Here is a 17,375-nt window from a genome sequence, read left to right as displayed (position 1 = left end):
AGCTGGTGGTATTGGTGTCAGAGTGTAGTCCTCAGGGGATTCAGCATAATTTAGATTCTCCACATGGCAGCTGGAATCCTGTGGATTTCATACAATCTTTGTCCCCATGTTATTAAAGAGCATTTGTGGGACTGCCTATCAGGCTTTGGCCCATGGCATGGAGGCCATTGAGTCTGTAATCTTTCCTGAAATGTCACTTCACTCATGACATGGCAGATATGTCCCTAGCTCTTAATGCTGTGGTCAAGGTCTTTCAGTATAGCCTTATAGCATAATAGATCCAAGTCACAGAACTGAATAATTCAGAGTGGAGGAGACCTCAGCAAGTCGCCTATTCCAACGTCCTGCTCAAACCTGGGTAACACTGAGTTCAGACCTCAATGCTAAGGGCTTTGCCCTGTTAGGTCTTGAAAACCTCCAGAGTTTTTACCACTTCCTTGGGCACTTCCTTTCAGTGCTTGACTCTACAAAGGGATGTAACATTCAGCTAGCCAGGAAAGTGGCTCATCGATAACTGTGATCCATTAATAAGGGACATATTTGACTTGTGAATGCTATACTATACCCTGTAGCATCTCCTTTTCTCAGAAGCCATTGATATTTAAGGGAAATGTGGAACATTTGGATTACAGCCTGCAGAGGAAATGGCTGAAGAGCATCTTGGAATTTGGTAATTTGTTGGACTTTGCAGGTATCTCAGGGGGTGAAGGAGGGGACATGACTGAAGCTGGGACACAAAAGCGGCTGTAGCTCTATGTGGTGTATCATCTTCTATAGCTACCTTCTATGAAGTACTATGAATATTTTTTAATGTTCATTTTGGAAAAGGTCAGCAAGTTTCCCTTTTCTTTTGACTAGGAGCTTGGGCTGTTGCTATGTGTTTGAGTTCAGGTCAGCTCCTGGTGGGACCAGCTCTCACATTCTTATACCCTGAGAACCATTTCTAATTCCTTCCTCTCCATCACTGTTAAAGCAAATGCAAAGGTACAGTCATTATTAACACATTGTTTAATGAAAGTAAACCAGCAGCTGTTTTAAAATACAGGGACATTTCACCCAGTCCTCATGAGTGTAGTGCCTGCTGCAGCCCACCTAATAAATCTTCTGTTTTGGAGAAATATAGCAATTGTTTCACCTCAAGGGATATTGATTCAGATGCTGTTACATCATTTAGTCTTTCTTTGGAGTCAGTATCACTAATGACAAGTTGTGTATTGTTTCCTGCTAATGTAAGATCAAAATCTCCAAGCTACTTTGCTTGCATTGGACCTCTTGGCAGCAAGTGATGTATCTGATCATGCATAGTTGCTTCAAGGTCAGGGATAGTGCTGTTGTAATGAAGCTGTACTCTGGTGGTTCTTGCCCTTTCAGAATACTGGAATAAACTTTGAGTGATGGCTGCTTGGTCTCCTCACTGAGGATTCTGAAATATGGGTCAGCTTTGCTGTCTGTCTTCTTTAAAGTATAGTGAGCTGAGGAGAACATTATAAAATACAAGGTAGAGTCTATTGACAATATTCATCTTGTGTTTCATGAGTACACTGCAAGTCTTGTCTAAGCGATGGAGTAATGCCTGAATGTTACTGCCTTTTGACCGCTTTAGGGATGTCTTGTTCTCAGCTTGGGAAAGTCAGAAATATTGTTGCTGGATACACTGTCTTCTTGGCTAGAAGGGGCATATATGGAGACTGTGAACCAGCTTAATAATACTGGCATGATTTTACATGTCTGATTGTACTTGGAATGCCTTGAGTTGGCTATAGAGTTAAAACATAGTTTTCAGCTATGTGCTTTGCATAAGCAATTCCCCCATTTATCGCATGACTGTTTGGAGAATCATGACCCCAGAACCTAGCTTGTAACTTATTTGCAGTACTCATAGCCTTCCTGTCCTGTGATAATATTCTGTCCAATAGTGCCTTTTTAATATATTGGGTATTTTTTAAGACACAGTGAAACTTATCACAGAATATGCTGAGTTGTATGGAACTCACAAGGATCCAGCTCCTGGGCCTGCACAGAACCATCCCCAAGAGTCACACCATGTGCCTGAAAGCATTATCAAACACTTCTTGAACTCTATGTGAGCCTTAATGATGTGTAAATCTGCAACCTAAAAGTAGCCTGGTTATATACAGGCATATGAATCCATTTGTCCAGCATTTAGTAGGTTTTGCAGTCATAAGCTCTTGGGCAGATCTGTAATATTCCAAGAACCCAATACTGTGATTTCCTCTTTCTGAAATCTAGCTTGTTTTTTTTACCACTTCACATTATGAAAGGCTTAAAATGTGGATTCTTTTTCTGTCCCAGTGATGAAATTGTTATGACCACTGTTGCTGTTCAATAATTTATTTCTATTGTTTTTATTTATACTTCTGCTTTGGCTTTTGGGGGTTTTTTGTTGTTGTTTGTTTTTTATTTCTTTCTTTTTTTTTTTTTTTTGAGATTGGAGTGCCCCTGAATTACAACAAAATTAGTGTGGGAACCATTACTGTGTGCCCCTCTGCATTTTGGAGAGGCTAAGTTTGCAGCACTTTTAAATACTGTTACTTTAATGCTTATTTGTTTAACATTCACTCCTGAGTATTGAGTCTGGCTTTGTCTTCCACCTATTCAGAAGGGGGGTGCTCTATATACCTCAGTGGTTTCTCTGGGAATACTTGTTCTTGCCTGGCTGAACACATCTTTAAAGACATTTTCATACAGTTGAATTTCTGAATTTTCCTATAATGGTATTATTGTAGCTTCTTTTCTCTGTTTCATGGAACGTTTTTCCTAAAGTGTTTTTTCTTAAATCATTCACTAACACCTGCATCATCTCCTGACAAAAGACATGTTCCCATTGCCACCTCTTCACCAGCCTGAGCAAAGCCTACCTGTTTTAACCACAAGGTCATGGCCCCTGACCTTTTTAGCAATTGAGTTTCTGTATTTTACGTGGCCCTGGTTTATCACTAGCTCTTCTGAATCAAGGGCCCCAGGACAAAACAAACTACATGAGTTATGCTCTTTGAGTCAGGAGGACTGCGGGTTTGACTAAGTGCTCACCAACATGAGCCAGGGTCTCATGCCTGAGTCCTGAGTTGTGAAAAGGGGAATGCTTTATGTCACTGATTTACGCAGGTTCCATTGGAACATGTCCAAACCCAGCAATTTACTTTTTTGCACAAAGCATCCTGTCATGCACTCATGATTAATTTATATACTGTCACTGCCTGGTCTCTTTGTTACTGCTCTCTAGCTGGGGTTCCCTGATCAGGTACAGTGTTTCTGCGGGTATTATTTCCCCCTAGTCTCCTGACAACTAGAGTAATAATTGCAAATAAGTGATATTGCCCATACTGGCAATCCTGAAAGAAAACTTGAGGGTTTTTTTTTCTTGGAACCTTTCTATGCATGCAGAGGTCAACTTTATGTGTTCAAATACATTTAATGGGAAAGATGGTGGAGCACAGCACAGAGTGGTGTCAGTAAGGGAATTGCTTCCAGGTATTTAAGAAGTTGAATATTGATCCCTGTGATGAAAATAACCCCTTGACCACCCAGTGTTTCACTAAGGCTCTGCCATGATAATACACAAGTTTACAACCCGCAAAAATCACTGCTGGCCTTGGGCCAAACCAGCCTCCTGGGAAGGAGCAGTGGGAGTTTTGTTGGTGACTTCAAGGTAAATGGGAGCAGGCCTTTCTCTACACAAGTGATTTTCTTCTCCAAGCACTATATTCTCCCTACACTATTTTGCTTTAAATATAATAAAATGCTCCCTGTTGCTACAAGTAGCACCACTCTGAATGGAAAGTGCTGTTAGTCTTGTTTATTTTGGCCACAACGGTTGTGCTCTTTTGTATTACTGCTCTCCATGACTTGTGTATGTATTATTCCTTGACTCATTATGCGTAAGCCCCAGGGGACATGCAGAGTCCAAATGTGATCCACAGATATCCATGATTTCCCCAGGGTCTCCCTCTACTCCACCACCACCCATGGAGCTGGCTGAGGCAAGCTGTCCTGGTCCCTTGAGCTGCTGCCATCCCTCCCCACAGTGCATGGGCAGCTCTGTGCCGTACTGTTGTATGCAGATCAGAAATGGACATTAGACGTCTGGTGCATCCCCAGCACTGTGCTTGGTTGAGCAATATTTGGGAGCTCTTGTATGTTGTTTATTGCAATTACCACTGGGCAAGCCCCACAGAGTTTGGTTTGTTTGAGCTACTACAATTAAAGCTGCAGGGTTCAATTTTCAGATGTTAGCACTTGAGCAATCTCTCTATATTTACTTGAAGGTTCAAGATCTATTGAAAGGAACCATTCTGCTCTTTTGTCTTCTGTAAGCTGTATCACATTTGGCAGGAGTGAAAGTACAATGCTTTCTTTATACATAATATATTGCTTTAAAAAGGTATGTGATTGGAATGACAGAGGTGCTGGTTGCAGTTACTGCCTGACTGGAGAGAGATGTATTTTGTCTGATGTAAAACCATTGAGCAATCTGAAGAAATGGTACAAATCAAATGACTTATTGCACATGAAAATAAAGTTTGTACTTATTTGCTCACATGGCAGATAACATCCTGGTAAAAAGAAAGTACTCTACAAACCCAGTCTACATGTCAATGTCTATTGTGACTGTCTTGTTATTTTTTTTCCTCACATTTCTTCATATGTTCTAAATAATGAAAATCAAAATCAGCCTGACTTTTTACAAATAGCCTTTTGAGAGGACCTAGTCATTGTAGCTCACAAGACCATACCTATTTGCTTACAGATTTTTTTCAATTCATCTTTAAAACCAAGAATTTTAGTTTCAAAAATTTAAAAGATTGTTTCTCATGAAATGCATTTGCCACAACCTCTTCCATTAATCTTGACTAAGAAAGTCTGATCAAGAGCCAAACAGATTAGGAAACCTTTTCCTTTTCTTTAATTTCATGTTGGATCTTCACACACAGTCATAAGACACAGGATACCAGGACTGGGATAATAGATTTAGTGTCTTCCTCAATATTTAGGGATTCTATTTATAAAGGAGAGATGGAATATTGGACAGAACTACATTACTCAGCTTTGTCCAAACTGGACCATTTATTCATATTAAAAACCAACCTTTTGAAACACTACTCTTTTCAGTATTAAAACCCCCATGAACTATAAATAAATAATCGTTTTGGCACATGATTGATTGCATCATTTCTTGAAAACAATTCTTCAACAGCAGCTGTATGCTGTAGGTCACCAGTTTTGTCCTTGTGGATTTATAAAATTGTGCAGTAGTTGAGTTATGACTGTTCTAGTCCAAACTGAAAACACCTTTTCCTTTCCTGCTGAGCGTAAGAATTGTCCTTTTCAGCATGGATCCCACTAAAATAATTTTATCCACTACACCAGTTCAGAAAGAAGATGGTATGCATTTTGGCTAAACATAGAACATATATATACATTAATTAAAATAATCAGAGCTAGAGTCTCTTCTAAATAATGATGTTTAAGCAGGGACCTAATGTAATCTATGAATTAAGATTTGAGTTCTAATTTTTATTTCATCCAGCTTCAGTATGCCTATAATTTAGTGCCTCAAAAGTCCAAACTTTAAACTGTATCTGTGATATCCCTATTTATCTTCTGGAAAGTTTCTAGCCATTTTGCAAGAGGAGAAGCATAAAAATGAATTGACTCTATTGAAATAAGAAACATACCTCATTGAACACTTATTTGTTTTACAGTTTATTTTGAGAACTTCAGCATTTCAAATAATGATATAAACTTGGTTGAATATTGATTATAATTTATTACTTCTGAATTGATGAGATCATAAAGTTTCTTTTCTCAATGTGCATATGTTTGGGTTCCTTTCTTACCCTTGATATCTTTCTGGAAACTTCATTCACTTTTAAAATTCACAGAAAATTCTGAGTCGGAAGGGGTCCACAAAGATCATCAAGTCCAACTCTTAAGTGAATGGCCCATACAGGGATTGAACCCACAACCTTAGTATTATTAGCACCATGCTCTAACCAACTGAGCTAATCTCAGAGTCATTACCTGTCTGATTGTGTCAGAAAAGCTTTGATCAGTAATTTAACTCCCAACTTTCTCATGCATTTGTTCCTAGAATAATTTGTGTCAGATCTGATGTATGGCCTGAAATAAAGAGTTATTTTCCAGGTGATAGAACTTCTGTGACAGTAACATATGACCCCCAGATTTTCTACTCAATATTTAAGACTTTCTAAATTCTATTGGTATCAGTTCCTTTGGATTTTCCCATCTGTGTTGCCATATCAACCCTCAGTGAGCTCTCATTTCACTATATTGCATTGCATGTTTTATGGTTGGCCAGGTCATAACTTGCCCATGACAATGTATATTCATGACTTGTGATTCTTTTTAATGTTTTCAGGTTGCCAAACAAAACCAGCATAGCACGATCCACAATAGGAGTCAATATTCAGTTTTGGAAATGCCTCTGATTGCAGGTATAGTTATCTCTGCCAGTGTACAGGCTGTCTTGAAGCAAAACCTTCACAAGCATGGTGTCATCTGCATACTTCAGATATTAATATAACTGCCCTTCATTGGGTAAGATTTTTAGTTGTCACAGCAGAATGCCCCTTTCCTAGAAATGTCATAAAATACCCTGTACTACTGAAAAGAAAAGAAAAGAAAAGAAAAGAAAAGAAAAGAAAAGAAAAGAAAAGAAAAGAAAAGAAAAGAAAAGAAAAGAAAAGAAAAGAAAAGAAAAGAAAAGAAAAAAGAAAAAAGAAAAGAAATTGAATAATGGCCTCATAGGACAAATTCTTGTTGGCAAGATAATATAATGTACTTAGCATTTTATTAGAATCTTCCTGTTTTCTCCCTTCTTCTGAAAGTTCTGAAAACTAAGTATGCCCCCACCATTCCTTGTGGTCTTTTGAGGAGTACCAATGGCTCCATGATGACATGGGGAAACATGGTGCCATTCAGATTTGTCTCAAGTTTTTTTCCAATTAGTGAATCCAAACTATATGAAAGCTTCCTCTGTTTGCTTCATCAAAAGCACTTTGAAAAACGGTAGCAATAAAGTACATTACCCCCATTAGCATCAGAAAAATAGGTCCACTGAAAATCATAAAACTGGGATAAGCATAAAAGCAGGCTTGTTTTTCTGAAGCCATGCACAAGGAGAGTCCTAAGTCACAGCTGATGAGGTGTTTGATAGTGTCAGGCAATTGGTTCTTGTTGCAGATGACACCAGAGACATGTCAATCCTACCACCAGCTAAATTTGATCCACTTGTTGTTTAGTGTCTAGTCTCCTTCTTTTTAATCAGCCATGGTTCAACTGATTCCATTTTTGCACTTTCAAAATCTATACTTGCTCTCACTTGGTAAGAATGGTACATGATTAAAGAATTAGACCCACACAATACCGAAACATGTAGCTGGCCCCTGGCTTTTGTGCAGCCACTTGTTCTGTCTAAAAGGGTCTGCAATGCAGCAGGTGGGAGAAAGAAAACAGCCTTCACCTGATCTGTTCAATGCCCAGAAAACAATTGCTTTTATACTTTGCTTATATAACCCCTGCTTTCCTGCCTCAGCCAAGGATCTTGACAAGGACAACAAGACAAATACGATGCCAATTGGCAGCCCCTTGACCCCCAAGGCTAATTGTGCTGGGTTCAGAGACTCTGTGTTCTCTGATCTGGCCTTTTCCCTCTGTTTGCACAAGTAGCTCATGGAAAACCCACAGGACAGGGAGAGGAGCAGAACCACAAACAAAACACAAGAAACCATCCCAATGTATGGGTAGCTGGGACCTGCACCCATTCCAGGTGCCCAGCAAGACCAGGTTGCTCCTCTGTCAGATGCAGGAACTTGTCCACAAGACATGGAGCAGCCCAAACTCCTTGAAACAACAGTCCCCCTTGGTTAGCAATGCCTAGACCTACCAGGGAGGAGCCAGGGCCCTCTGGTCCACCCAATATCAGCCACCCAATGTGCCTAGGAAGGAACAGAGGTCTGCAGACCTTGGTGCTGCTAAGATCAGGTAGGTCCTGTGCTTAACCATCGCTGTCCTGCCTCCCTCCCTTCCTCCCTCACTCCACACTGGAGCTCAGAGCATCTCTCCACAAGCACCATACTCACAAACACAGAGAGAAGGGACAAGGAGTCCTCAAGCAGCAAAAAAGAAAGATAGCTGGTATCTTTTGAAAGAAGTGTTGAGGAGCAGCCAGCCAGGCTGCTGAAGGAGAGGCCGGAGCTCAGCCTCACGCCAGCACACAAAGTTTGCTTTCACACTAAAGGAAGTTCCTACTTGTGGAGGCATTTATTTCCCAGGGAATAAAGGAGTCAGTACTTGTCATATGAAGAGATGCTGAATGCAACTTTGTCTAACAAAAACTGGGCAATGACCAGCCAGTCAGAACATTTGGAAGGGTATGTTAATCTAATTCACTGAGGAGGACTAAGAGTGAACCATCAAGGGACTATTCCTATTGTAATACTCAGTATAAAAAATGGTAACACATATGGTTATTTATACCTATATATATGTATGTATACATATGAAACTCTGTGTGTGTGTGTGTGTGTGTGTGTGTGTGTGTGTGTGTGTGTGTGTGTGTCTGTGTGTTGGTAAATTCCAGTCTCCTTATCCAAATCAAAAAAAAAAAAAAGCTGAGCAAACCCTTTCCTTGGTAGAAAATACAATAGAATTATGAAGTCCACAAAGTAGACTGAGTAAAAGATGGTTCAGTTTTCTGTTTGAATTAGATACTTTATCCTACACTGAGAAGGATTCCAGTTACAGTCATAGATTAACACAGTAACTGGATAAGGCCATATCTACATGAACAACTAGACTGAGCATTTCTAGAGACCAGCTTTTTTTTCTGTAATGCTGTAAATGCCAGTTTTCACTTTGTGCAAGATCAGGCATCAGATTGAAACATGGTGCTGTAAGATCATAGAATCATAGAATAGATTGGGTTGGAAAAGACCTCCAAGATCACCAAGTCCAACCCTTGGTCCAACTCCAGTCCATTTACTAGATCATGGCACTCAGTGCCACATCCAATCTCAGTTTAAAAACCTCCAGGGATGGTGAATCCAGCCCCTCTCTGGGCAGGCCATTCCAATGCCTGATTACTCTCTCTGTAAAGAATTTTTTTCTGATCTCCAACTTAAATTTCCCCTGGCAGAGCTTAAGCCCATGCCCCCGTGTCCTATTGCTTACTTTCTGGGAGAAGAGACCAACCCCCACCGGGCTATAAGTTCCCTTAGGTAGTTATAGACAGTGATGAGGTCACCTCTAAGCCTCCTCTTCTCCAGACTAAATAACCCAGTGTGGGTGGGAACTGCTGGAAGCAGGTATCTGTTGAGAGCGAGGGGCAAGTTTGTATCAGAGAAAACTACTAACCAAAGCTTGTGAGGAGTACATGGCAGGGACCTTTATACCCTTAACTCTGATTCTTGACTTCACTTCTGAAAACCTGCTCTTTTGTTCCTGTGGCATGTAAATGATACCACCTTATGGTCCTGCTTGCTTTCGTTCCTCGCGAGCATGACAACGTCCATTTTCCATGTGTGACTTAGTCCCACTACTCCAGGCTACCTGGGAAGCTTGGCGGGTTATTTCATAGCCACCAAGAAAGTGTGAAATTAAAAAATGTGCTTGAAAAAATGCGGGAAACATCCCTTCTGACCCTAGCTGAAGACTGCAGGGAACCTAAAATGCTTTTGGTGGCCAAAAGCTTAAAAACAAAGCATTTATTATCCATCCATGGGCTTTTTGTCTGCAGTTATGGGCTTCCATGAGCTACAGCTCACACATGCACCACGCATATTCACACAAATAATGATAACAATGGCATACATAAATCTAGACACTTCTTTGAGACTGAACAGTATATGAAATGGTCATGATCAACACTAAAACTAAGCATATGTTTCAATTTTTTACTTCATTCCAAAGCAGAAAGGAGAACTGTATGGAAAAATTATGTAATCTGCAAGGTTCCAGATTCTCATATTTGGGGATAAGTACTTGTGTAAGGTGCACAGCAAGTCCCATCACTTTTTTGTGCCAATTTTCTCCCACAGTCTTTGACTTATCTGTAAAACACAAGTTTTTCCCACCAGAGGTCTGTGCTCCCCCTGCATTGTACAGTTCCAAGTGATCTTGTTGGCATTTTGTGATACCAAGTCCTTTCACTCAGAGTAGCTCAGGGTGTCTGTTCACAAGCATCTGTGAAGTTCACATAGTTAGAAATTTGACACATGATAAAGAAGTTGAGGATGAGATTACTTCTTAGTGCAAAAATGAAATAATCCATCTCTATTCCAATCTCTTGATATGAAAGGGTTGCACTTGGAGCAACAGGGGGCTGACATGTTTGGCCAAGAGTCACTTGGGTCATAAAACCATGGAAGCATCAGTACCAAGGACTCACAAGAAACAGAGAAGGTGATGAAGGAATGTAAAGAGAAGGCAGCCACAGCTGCAAGGATTTCAGCAGTCTCTCAACACCTTTCATCTGTAGAGAAAGTGCCACTGCTTTTTGGGAACTCACCTGGTGCTATGGAAATTATGCCAGCTTAACTACCATCCCCTGAACAGTTCAACAGTGAAAGGGTACAGAGAGAGAATGTCAAAAAAGCTCTTGACATCTTTGTGTTGCGCTGCTTAGAAGATGGATCTTACTATCCAAGCATCTGCAACATCCAAAATATAATATAGGGAAGCAATAAATTACAATATCCCCCAAAAGCCTAGGGTTTAACAAATGTATGGTCTAGTTCTCCTCTTTTAATGCTTCCTGTGTGGCTGCAGTGAGACTCTTGGAGTTACTCCCAAGCATAGTCTACATCAGGTAGACACCAAATACAAGGCAACATAAAAGACAAAGCCATTACACAGTTGAAAAGGCCCTTGAACTTGCTCTCAAAGCCCTCAAAGCCACCTGCTTTCTCACTTGTGTTATTGCACTCATGTTATGGAAACAATTCGAGCTCATGTAGAGTCTGATCCTGAAATCCCATGCAGGAAGCTTAGCTGCTCAGCCCCGTCCAGTGTTGTGTCTCCACAGACAAAAGTCATCTGGGAGCCTCTTACAAAATGTTGGCACACGCTCTGGTTCTTCTGTCTGAAAAGGGATGATGTGCCTTAGGTCAGCTTTTACTTTTAGTCACTCCCATCACACTGAGATGGGTTTGAAGTGCAGCCTTCTTCTGAGGAGTGACAAAAATAACACTTCTCAGGAAAAATAACACTTCTTTCCCCAGGAACTCTGCTCCCTATTAGACACTACTTTATGAATTGGGTTAAATCTCATTGCAATACTGCCTTTCTTCTCAGAAAGTTATGGGAAATCATTTGGGTCCTTTACATATTCAGCTGACTGAAGGTTTAGGATCCGCTCTGCAGCACAGGCATGAATCCAGGCTCAAAGACAGCCAATGGTCTGAGCCCCATGATCCAGAGGGAAACCACTGGCAGTGGGAGAGCAAACATGAAGTTTAAAGCCTTCCCACAGCTTTATTCATAGAATCATAGAATAGTTTGAGTTGAAAGGAACCTTAAAGATCATCTAGTTCCAATGCCTCTGCCATGGGCAGCAATTACACCCACTATACCAGCTTGCTTAAAGCCCCATCCAACCTGGGGCTTTGAGCAAGCTGGAATACTTCCAGGGATGGAGCATCCACAACTTCTCTGGGCAACCTGTTCTTGTGCTTCATTACTCCCACAGTGAAGAATTTTTCCTAGTATGATCCCTGGTTCTGAGCACATAAACCAGGGCCTGGCTGCAACCATGGCATTTACAAGCAGACCTTCACCTTTTGTATGAGCAAGAGTGCCTGCACAGTGTCTAATTCCATCCACAAGTCCCTGCAGGGCTCACCTGGGATAGCAGCTCAGCCAATGAGGCGGTAACACTGCAGGGTCAGACCTGTCACATGCAGGCACTGCCCCCCACGCTGCAGGGCATGGGAGACAGGGCTGGATGATATTGACCTTGCAGCCCAGCTCTGCAACCACAGTAAGACAATTCTTTACATCTGCAAAACCCCATGAAACACATTGGAGATTTCATAGGTGTAAGTGTGGTGCAGCTTGGTCCTCATAATCTTTATTACTGATGATGATGATGTGTGAGAAGGAAACGGTGCAAGTTTGACCTTCACATCCCAGATGGAATTTGTCGAGCTGGCAGACATAAAACCCCTCAGTTTTTCACTTGTGAACCGAGCAAGTTTTTTTCTGGGAATCATTAATACATAATGCCATTTTGAAGCCAGTCTTTGGAGTAGAATTGCACATTCAACTATCCAAATCCTTCTGTCAGCCCCACAGCAGGGACTGGGACTGAAAGAAGTGAGAAGAAATCAGTTGTATTTCAGAAATTACCGGCAGCCAGCTTAAACAAAGAAAAGTATCTGCTATTTGTTGCTTTCAATTCATAATGTTATTCCACTCTCTTAGAATGCATTAGGGGACCTAGATCCTAAGAACCCATTCCTGAGTTCATTCATGCTGAAAGCTTCCTGGAAGTCCTGCAAGCTTTTGACTCTATGTAATGGGACATGAAAGAGGCCAGATTTGGCCAGCTGTCCCTTACATCTCTTCAAAACATCATGAGCCTGTTCTCTTTCCTAGAGGTGATGCAGCAACAGACCTAATGATTCTAAAGGAAAAGTGAAAATACCAGACTTGAATTTAAAACTGAATGAATTCATGCTCACTTGTCCAAGCCCACAGTTATTCCACGCTCCAAGTAAATGCTGGACATAAATTGGCAGAAGACTAATCTCAGTCAGGTGTAACAACTTAAAGAGCAGTCTCAAGCCTTTTACTGATGTGCCTAATCTTACCACATCTTTAATGTCCAAGCTTTTTCCATCCTCTTCCATCATACTGTCTTTCCAGATGAAGCTTAATACCAAATAGGAGAGGACTGCAACTCGTCCAAATACATAATTCAAATTGAAATTTCACACAGCATTTGCAATTTTTGCACATGAACTCTACAAGCACCGAAGGGCTTTGATGTGCTTGGAGTGCAAGCTCTCCATTCTTTTGCTTACTCTCCTTCGTTACAGCTCTGCAGACACATCCGCTCAGCTCACAGAAAGGAAATCACATGACATTTTAATTTACTGAGGTTATTGTACTCACTCCATACTGAGTCTAAAATTACATGGAGGGAAAAGGCCTGGGCTGATGTTTTGCTACAGATGAATGGTTAAAATCACAAAACATGGGGAAATGCAAAAGTAAGGTTCTAACAGCAAAGTAATTCAGCTACACATCCTCTGTATTCCGGAGTCTCAGCTGAAAAAAATGTAAATAATTAATACTTTTGGCATTTAAATAATGAAATCAGGAATAGAAATTAGTCCCTGTGTGGCTGAGTTAATATTCTCCTTGAAAGTGTAAAGCCAGTGTGAGTGCATATGAGTTTTCCTAATGCTGCCTGCACTTCCTCTCCCTCACAGCTGAGAAGGAAAGACTGCCAGAGCCCTAGTGCTGGTTCCCCAAGTAGGACATAGCACTTTAATTTACTCTATTGTTTTCATGTGGCAGCTTGCCTTGGTTACTGTGGGTTTGCCCTTCAACTATAACCCATTTTCAGAAGGAATATGTGTGTGTCTCTTCAAGTCCCTGAGCAGTCCTGCAGGAGTCTCCTGTTTCTGAATCATAACTTTCCTGCAAGCTGAGAGATTACATCTACCAGCATCATGAACCTGGATGCTCTCACTTGTTCTACCTGTATGATTTGATATAGAAGAATGTTCTATGAAGAAACTAATCACAGCTCACAGAAAGAAGTTCAAGACTAATATTTCAGCTGGTTTTGCTGTAGCAGTGCTTAGAAGAGCACTTATCATGGGGAAAGAGAGGCTTCATTTTCTCAACAGTTACTATAAGTAAAAAAGAGATGAACAGATCATTTTTCAATTTTAAAACTAATTGCAGTGACTGAGAATGGACAGTTTTAGCCCAAAATGTATTTTTCAGAAGTTTACATGACTGAACAATGGAGTCATGATGGAAAATGTTTATGAATTTCAACTGAAGTGGCCACTGCTATAACACTTTCTGAGGCTTTATATTTTGAAAGATCAAAGAGCAAAACAGAGCTGAAAATATATTACTGTCTTGTAAAATGGACTTGTAAGACTTAAACCCCAACATTTAACGTTGGTCTCTGGGAAAAGCCAGGAAAAAAGGTAACACAGAAAATATAATTAAGATAATAAATGAAAGGCCTTTCTTTTAATCATTTCTATAACTACCTTAAATATCTGCTGGAAATGATTATGTGAGCACTGGCTGGACTATATTAAAATAATGAAGAGTGAAGTTTTCACTGTGTTCCCATTTAATCATCACCTCACAACTTCACATTTTAATGTCTGACCTTAGGATATCCTCTTCCACTATCACATTAAGAATGTTGAAAGGAAACAGGAAGGGCCACAAGGGCTGTAGTTTCCTCAGAAGAAGAGTGGCTATCAGCTTAATGGATTCTGAATTTCTCAGACAAAGAGCAGCAGCAACTTAGCCCACAGTCAGTCACCAAATGTTCACACAATACAAACCTTTTCTCTAATTTATAGAGTTGCCTTCAATGAAGGCACTACTTTTTTGCATTATGTTACTGGAGGGGAAAAACTTCAGTTGCATGGTGGGACCTAGTCTAAAAATAGCCTTATGAAATACAGAAGACAATGCAACACAAAATAGTAAGAAAGTAGGAAAGAAGGCCTGCCAGAACATCAGGAACTATATTGATCTAGTATGTCTCCTCCACAGTTCAACTCTTAGAACTGAAGTAAACTCCTGATGTCATTAGGAAAGTATATGGCAGGTTAGTGGATATCATTTTTTGTAGGGAGAAGCTCAACATTGCTGATTCAAGTAGAGGTGAAAAGTCAGGAACTGACTGCTTCTCTGTAATGAAATTTGTAACATTTCCAGAGGGGCAAGGAGAAAAGAATTACAATGGATGAAAACAGAAGTTAAGTTATTAATCATAGAATCCTTTCAGCAAGCAGACTGACGTTAAAAGTGCATGTTCATGTAGGGGGTGAACAGGGAAAGGAGGAGAGATTTCCATCATCGTACACATCATATTGTCTTAAAGCAGTTCCAAATGTGTTGTTTCATGGAAACCTAGATGGATCCTACTATCAAATATTACTTACAGAAAATCCATTTAACGGGGTTTTCTCAATGAGACATAGAGGAGAATCCGTTCTGGGAAAGATTTATGTAAGGAGCAGTTTTGCTTTCAACAGCCTCTAAGTTCAGCTTCTAATTGAAAGTGAAGTGTAAATGAAGATGGTTGGACGTAATTTTGGCAAACAGGAGGAGCTACAGTGTGAATTCTGGATCACGATTCTCAAGTTTTGTCATTTTTAAATTGACTTTTCTTTGATAATATCAGCATGTTTATACTGCATTCATGGAACTCCCTCTGGTGTATAATTTAATACATGAAATTTCTTGCCTTACTTTTTACCAAAGAGCCTGTGTATCAGAAACACAGAGAAGCTGCTTTCATGACAGTGCAAAAGATGTTTCTATTATAAATGGAAAGAATGACTCTGGATCAGATCATAGTCATGGTAGGGCTGAGAACTAGGGAAACATCTGTATGATGTGTGTCCATTATTGCAAAGCAGCAAGGGTAACGTCAGGGTTGGCCCTGTGGCCTCATTAGTAAGGATACCAGGCATCCTTAGTCTCTCTCCTTTAAACAGGACCCTTCTCTGAAAAAGCTAACACAATTTAGCCTTGAAACCAGGATATGAAGGAACTAAGTAGCTTTTTACTTCTATTTTCTTCACAAATTTTTCTCTCTGTCCATCTTATATTCAGGTCTCTAAAAAGAAGGGAAAACACTGTAAAAATCTCAGTCTTGTTCATCTTCAGCCATGAATGATGAAAATCACACAGAAAGAAAATGTGTGTTGATGGTGAGTGTTGGAAAACATATTGCCATGTAATAAAAACATTTATTGTGGTAGGGTAAAGATATGGATGGATGGACAGCTTGCTTTTATTTCTTGATGGGCAGGTGGCTCAATATCCAGCTATTCATTGACTTTTCTTTATTCTTTTCTCTTCCCTTCCCTTCATTTTCCCCTTCTTTTCCCTTCTTGTGTTTTTGGTTTTTTGGTTTTGAGTTTGGGGTTTTTTCCCCCTGGGATTGGATGGTATGAATTTTCTTAGGTGTACATAAGAAAATTAATCAAGCAAGGGATTCCTTTATTTTCTAGATAGCAATTCAATGCTTCAGTCTACTCAATTTCCATGCTCAGTATGGCAAGGTTTCTCTGAAATATGTCTGGAAAAGAAGTACCAGGGAGAAGAAGATCTCCTTTTGGCAACCTCTCCTTTGATACAGTCTTTAACCAAGACATGTTCTTTGCATATGATACAGAAGAAGGAGAGGAAGGGAGGTGCAGGGTTATTTTAAAAACACACTCTAATTAAAAATTAAAAATTTTCATCTGCTTACTCTGGCATTTGACTATAAAGTCATCACCATGACTAGGCTTCGCAAATGAAGATAACAGCACAGCAACTACTGGATTGGCATTTCCCTTTGGTTCACATGCTGATATGGAATATCAGAAAACTAATATTATTTATATACTGTGTTATGTAAAAGAGTGACCTCCTTTTCCCTTCTTCCATATTACATGCTCATAACCAAGGATGGGTTGCAGGAACTGATGGGTGTATGAAGAAATTAGGTTTATCTTTATTTTGTTGATACCCATTTGGTAGTAAAACAGTCTTTATCTCACTAGCTACTTCAGCTCTCTATTTCATCAAGGGTACCTCTAAGGAGTGATTCATCTTCTCTGCCTTAGTAATATTTTTCTGTAATAGGCCTACCCTGTCTCTTGCCATTGACCACAGTTGGTCTGAATTTGGGTACCTAATTTTTTTTGACGGCTAAAGTGAAACGAATTGTATTCCTCTGAGTCTTTCCAGTTTCAATGCCTAAACCATAAAAAAATCTCCTTCTTCCTATGTCAATAGTCCCTTATGTGACAACAAATACTGTGCACTCTCAAATATCTTGGACTGAACTCTGTCATCTCAAAATTGATCTGCTCACAGGACCTAAGCTACAACCCAAGAACCACAGCCTCAGAAGGGATCTGGGTACCTGACTCCCACAGAAGATGATATCTGAGTCCTACCACTCAGGGCAAATTAGAAGTTCTGTTTCCTAAGGGACAACTATTATTAACTTTAAAAAATCAAAACAAGTAGTTTTTGTAGTGTTTCAAACATAGTTTCAATCCTAATTTTCTCAAAAGGCCTATCCAACTTTGCTTGAAGTAGTTCAGTCTAATGCTGGAAACATGCATTCC

This window comes from Pithys albifrons, chromosome 3, assembly GCF_047495875.1.
Source record: "Pithys albifrons albifrons isolate INPA30051 chromosome 3, PitAlb_v1, whole genome shotgun sequence".
Lineage (NCBI taxonomy): Eukaryota > Metazoa > Chordata > Aves > Passeriformes > Thamnophilidae > Pithys > Pithys albifrons.
The sequence above is the reverse complement of the archived record's forward strand: the minus strand, read 5'-3'. Positions refer to the sequence as shown.